Source organism: Rattus norvegicus, chromosome 6 (genome assembly GCF_036323735.1).
Source record: "Rattus norvegicus strain BN/NHsdMcwi chromosome 6, GRCr8, whole genome shotgun sequence".
Classification (NCBI taxonomy): Eukaryota; Metazoa; Chordata; class Mammalia; order Rodentia; family Muridae; genus Rattus; species Rattus norvegicus.
Window position 1 is genome coordinate 94,666,645 of NC_086024.1, and position 6,136 is coordinate 94,672,780.

General features: G+C 43.3%; 1 pseudogene; it reads left to right on the top strand.

Annotated features, from left to right (window-relative positions):
- The first annotated feature begins 2,052 nt into the window (after nt 1-2,052).
- On the top strand, nt 2,053-3,478 carry Snx7-ps1 (sorting nexin 7, pseudogene 1; annotated as a pseudogene).
- Nucleotides 3,479-6,136: the final 2,658 nt, after the last annotated feature.

Below are 6,136 nucleotides of genomic sequence, written 5' to 3' on the forward strand. Positions count from 1 at the left end.
TTGGGTTTTAATAGTACTTGAGCTTGGCAGTTCTCTCATGTAAAATGATGAAAATATGATCTCTTAAAGTCATGGTGGAAGGGGGTATTTCTTCTTGGAATGGGTATCTTCTTCACCGCTGAAGAAATGACTGCAGTGAAGAACAGCCTGATGTAATGAAGCCATCGTGATGTCTATGGGGCTGCCATGTCTGGGTCCTGGCCCTACAGCACCACAGTTTGTGTTGATGTCCGGGCCATGTTACCATCAATGTCTGAGGGATATGCTGGTCCTGTTCCTCACTGGCTCTGGCAAGTGTGATAGCTGGCCCTGCCCTTCTCCTGGGCCCAGAATGAGTGCTGGACCCTGTGCCACTGTCCTGTCGTTGTCGCTGTGAATGAGGGAAAGAACTGGCAGGCTGACAATTGAGCTACCACCCAGACCAGATCCAGGGCTTTGAGTTGGCCCACCCCCACATTGACCCCATCAAGGATCTTCTAGAGCTTGTGAAAGGGCTGGTCCCATGGAACCAAGCCACAGGATCACCATGACACAGGGCAACAACACGATATCCAAGAGGTGTCTCAATGAGGATCCAGTATCGATAGTGTAGCAAAAGCCAGAGGCCTCCAGCCAGACCAATGACTCATTGCAATGAACATTTGCAAGGAAAGCTGTTTGGAAAACTGCTTGACACATGGAAGCTTCCAATGCCACTACAATGAATAAATATGTGATGGTGGAGAGTCAGGAAAACACGAGTGGAGTGGTAGTGCATGCTCAGTGGAACCGGGAGCTTGACAGCTGGGACAGATGAGTGAGAAGGCAGTGGTTGATAGAGGAGCAGGTCTTTGCCCAGAGCAGTCAGGTTGACCAGATGGATTTTTGGTCATTTGGGTTTTTTACTATTATTATGGAGGGGGGGGGGTGTTACAAAGGCAGAGGGGAAGATATGGTAGGACTGGGAAATGAGTGGGACTGGGGTACATGACGTGAAATTCCCAAAGAGTCAACAAAGCCTTATGTTAAAAAAGAAAAGAACTCCTCCCTCCCACCTCTCAATTGCTAGAATTTTAATTGTGTACCACCACATCTGATTACATATGTACGTATACATACATGCACGTAAACATATTCATACTTTAAAATATTATTTTAAAATCTTTGGAACAATTTTACCTCTATTTTATTTTATTTTAAAAATTATTTTATTTATTTATTCCAGCTGTTGCCTTCTCTCCCAGTACCCCCTCCCACAGTTTCCCATCCCGTTCCTCTTCCACTTTCCCCCGAGAGGGTGCTCCCCCTCACTGGGCATCCCCCTGCCCTGGGGCCTCAAGTCTCTTGAGGATTAGGCACATCTTCTCCCAATGAGGCCAGAGCAGGCAAAGCTCTGCTATACATGTGTCAGGGGCCTCAGACCAGCCAGTGTGTGCCGCTGGTTTGTGGCTCAGTCTCAGGGAGCTCCCAGGTGTTCGGGTTAGTTGAGACTGCTGGTCTTCCTATGGGGTCACCCTCCCCTTCAACCTCTTCAATCCTTCCCCTAATTCCTCCATAGGGGTCCCTTAATTCAGTCCAATGGTTGAGAGATCATGAGTACAGACCAGCTTAGGCAACATGGTAAAAAGCTGTCTGAGAAAAAGGGATGTGGCGCTGTTGATAGAGTATGTATGGTGCCTTGGGCTCAATTCCCAACACTTCATAAACCAACATGGTGAAAGTAGGAAGATCAGAAGTTCAAGGCCATCCTCAACTACATAGGACATTTGAGGTTGGCCTGGAACACAAGAAACCAAACGTAGAATAACAACACCAACCCTAATTCTTAAATGGCCAGCTTATATAAAGTGTTTATTGTATGCTACGTATAGTGTGAGCTCTGGTATTGAAAATAAAGGTTGAGGGGTTGGGGATTTAGCTCAGTGGTAGAGCACTTGCCTAGCAAGCGCAAGGCCCTGAGTTTGGTCCCCAGCTCCGAAAAAAAGAAAAAAAGAAAAAAGAAAATAAAGGTTGAATTGTTAATTTAAAAAAAGGGGGTATTGGGCTCCTCAGAGGTGGTGGTTGGGGAGAGCCCTCGGGGCAACGCCCTGATCCTGAGTGGCAGCAGTTCTGGCCGACGTGCTGGATCTAGAAGAGGAAGAGCATGACCTGGAGGTGTTCAGTAAGGATGTCTCACTGATGGACATGAACTTACTTAGCCCCTTTGTCGATGATAAGCCAAATCAAGTTGAAGATGGACCAGATTTAAAGGATCTCCTCATTACAGTTGATGCATCTGAGAGCCCTGTCACTACAGTGGAAACTTTCATCACTTACAGGATCATACCCAAGACATCTCATGGGGAGTTTCAAATTCCAGTGAATTTGAAGTCAGGCAGCGTTATCTTTAGTTGTAGGGTAAACTTGAAGAAGTAAACCCCACTCTCATTATTCCCATGAGTTTATAAGGCCATTGCCAGAAAAGTTTACTGGGAAAGGCATGGATGGTGGAACACTTCAATGATGACTTCATTGAGACCCGCAGGAAGGTGCTGCACAAGTTTTTGAACAGGATCACCGATCATCCACCTTTAACATTTAAGGAGGAATTTAAGGTTTTCCTCACTGCACAAGCCTGGGAACTCTCTGCCTATAAGAAGCAAGGGCCTGGCTTGCTGAGTAGGATGGGGTAGACAGTCAGAGCAGTGGCATCTTCTGTGCAAGGAGTGAAGATTCGGCCCGATGAGTTCATGGAGATGAATGACTTCATTGAAACATTCAGTCAGGAAATAAACTTAATAGATAAAATATCTCAGAGGGTTATTCTGATGAAGTGAAAGAGTATGGCCTATTCAGATTCTATGGTCAGCCTCAGAAGGAGACCTGGTTGATACACTGAAAGGCATTGCCAGCCGCATTGACCAGTGCTCTAAGGGCACGGAGAAGCAGATGCCTGACTGTCAGAGGCTTTGCTCCCTGTTATCCACGAGTATGTGCTTTACAGTGAGATGTTAGTGGGTGTTCTGAGAAGAGATCAAATCCAAACAGAACTGGATTCCAAAGCTTTGACCTACAAAAAAGTGGATGCTGATTTGCTTATAGAGGAAATTGGAAAATGTGAAGATAACATGGATTGTGCTAACAATGCCCTGAAAGCAGACTGGGAAAGGTGGAGGCAGAACACGCAGAGTGGCCTCAGGTCAGCGTCTACAGACACAGAGAGGAGAGCGTCCACTACTCTGAGCATCCGCTACTCTGAGCAGTGCCTTGCTACATGGGAATCATTCCTCACAACACAGACTGACCTCCCCTTGGGAGAAGATTCGGAAGATAAGCTTTAATCCTGTGGAAGACTCCTGTTTGATCTTTGGGAGAGAGCATCTATCAACCAGTTATTTTTTCTGGATTGGTTGTGCCCTTTATAAAGAGGATGACAAATGATTTTGCACTGTCTGGAAAACCAACAGCATAAAAACTCAAGTATTCCAGGTCATCAACATGAATTTGTGATATAAATGTATCTGTCTAGATGTATAGGTCTATTATGTGACATATATTCTATAGATCTGTTATATGGACAGATATTTATCTGTGTCTATGTGGATAGAAAGATATTTAGTGTACTTTTAATTATGTTCTTAAATTTATGTGCCATTAATTACATATAGAGGTTTTTATGTACATATTTTACTGTGGAACATTAAATTTTCCAATATGTTGCAAAGACTTGATTTTAATAAAATCTGTAATAAGAAATAGGCGTCTATGATGTGTTCATTTTCTATCAGAGGCAAATCTTCTGAAAAAGTTTTAATGCTAATTCATTATGTATTACCAAACATATTATTCATGTACTTTAATGTCATCATAATTTACTTTGATGTTAAGAAATTGATGTCAATGTACAAAATTATTAAACATGAATAACAATTGTTTAAAATTTTATTAAATAAAATGGTGGTTTTCAAAAAACAAAGAAAGAAAGGAAGGAAGGAAGGAAGGAAGGAAAGAAGGAAGGACTCTGTATTAGGAATCAGGGACCAAATCAAATATTACACCAAAACATTTATCCAACATCCTGTCATTTAGGGTGTTATACACCCTTTAGGCATTCTGTACCATCAAAAGGAACACAGAGCACGTGCGCACACACACATACACACACACGCACACGCACACGCACACGCACACGCACACATGCATGCATGTGTGTGTATTCTTATTTCCCAGTCTGAACCACAGTTATAGCTCACCACTTCCCAACCTTAAGTATCTGATATGACTCTCAAGTACAGATGTCACCTGTGTCCCATCAGAAGTTACTAATAGCAGAGGATCCCTCCTGGATTTCAGACCAGAGCTCCTGAACTAATTGGAACTACAATGTCCTTAAAAGTACCTACAATTTTGTAAACTTGAGGTTGTTAAGTGGACAGAGATGTCTTTCTGGTGGATGATTTTCTCTGAGCTATGAAATCATTTTTTATGTGCATTAAACACATGGAAGCCTGAACCAGCTCCAATTCCAGGCCCTGGACACTTGCAACTTATCGTCTCTGGAAAAACACAAGGAGTGTAACTTGCTTCCGGTCATTTCATCACAAAGAGCCCGAGGTGCATTTTTCATCCGAAGCTATTTCATCCATACATCTCCTGTGCCCTTCCTGGATTTTAATAATCACTGTTTACAGCTGTTTCCTCCATTCTCTCTCATTTATTTCCAGAAGTCACATTTTCTGCAAAAGTGCCCCATAAATCACATCCACCAGCCTAGTTGGGCAGGATGTGCTCTTTACTGATGACAAATGTGGTGGTACGATTTGTTCTCAATACAAATGGTAGTAAAATTGGCTTTGAGCCACTGCTCACATTTCTATTTTTGTCTCTCTCTCTCTGCCTTTGCAAAAGATACCTCCTTAGAGCACAGCTCAGGGGGCTGGGGATTTAGCTCAGTGGTAGAGCGCTTACCTAGGAAGCGCAAGGCCCTGGGTTCGGTCCCCAGCTCCGGAAAAAAAAAAAGAACCAAAAAAAAAAAAAAAAAAAAAAAGAACACAGCTCAGATTTCTCTCCCCTTCATAAGCTGCGGACAACAGCTTAAATTTATATTCTGCTTTTAGAAATAAAAAATGTAGTCCATGTAGTTTTAATAATCCCATATTCATTGGAATCAGATTCTCTGTAGAGATGTCAGCCAACAGACCCTCGGCTAATAAATCCTCAGAACGTTCTGACACGGCTTACAAATGACAGCAATTGTGTTATCGTTGCTTGTGGTCTAAGAGAAAGACTGACTGAGCTGCTGGAAGACGGTTCCATTAATGAGGAGGAGTCGGGAAGTTGGGTTTTAGTGCTAATATCCTCATGTAGACTTCATGTATGTGGGGCTTCCCCCCAGTGCAGGACCAAGAATCCCCTCCCCCTTCACACGCAATTGGGCTCTCTCCACGGATGCGTGAATTATCTCTTCCTATGTCTCTCACTTTTGCCTTTTCTTCCCTTTTCCCAGGTCCCGTTGTTTGAATGCCTGCTCTGATTATATGCTGAGGCCCACACTGATCTGTTGGAATCCACGAGACATTTGGATTTATTTTTGAAATATGCCTCCTGACTTCGCTGAGGAAGCCTGGTTCCACTCTGTGTTCTTTGTGAGAAGCACAGCCTGGATCAGGGTTTGAGTTTCTGGATGAAACTCACAAACCAACTCTACGTTGTCGGGCATAGTTCTGCTCTTGAGATGTGTGACAACATAACTGTGGTCCATCTGAATAGTCACACGGCCAGGACAGACTGCGTCCACAACAGTTGTCCCATAAGAGTGAAATGGAGTTGGAAAGTTCCCATTTTCTTTCAGTGCAACACCTTATTCATGGGTTTGTATTTGCTGTGTAGACGAATCTACTGTCTGCCATATAGAAACACCACACACAATATTATATATGACATAATCTATGACCCTACACTTTTGGCATTACTTCAGAATCTAGTACTACTTCTTAAAGAAACAAGTAACTTGAGACAGTATTCCATGTCGCATAGAAAGTAGCCGAACACATCTTGTGTCTACCTTGACTCTGGACTGCATCAGGGGACCACAGTGAGTTATTCAGCTAAGCACATATGTCTACAGAAATGCATCCAGTGATGAGGAACCCCCGTGTTTAAATGACTCATGACTGTA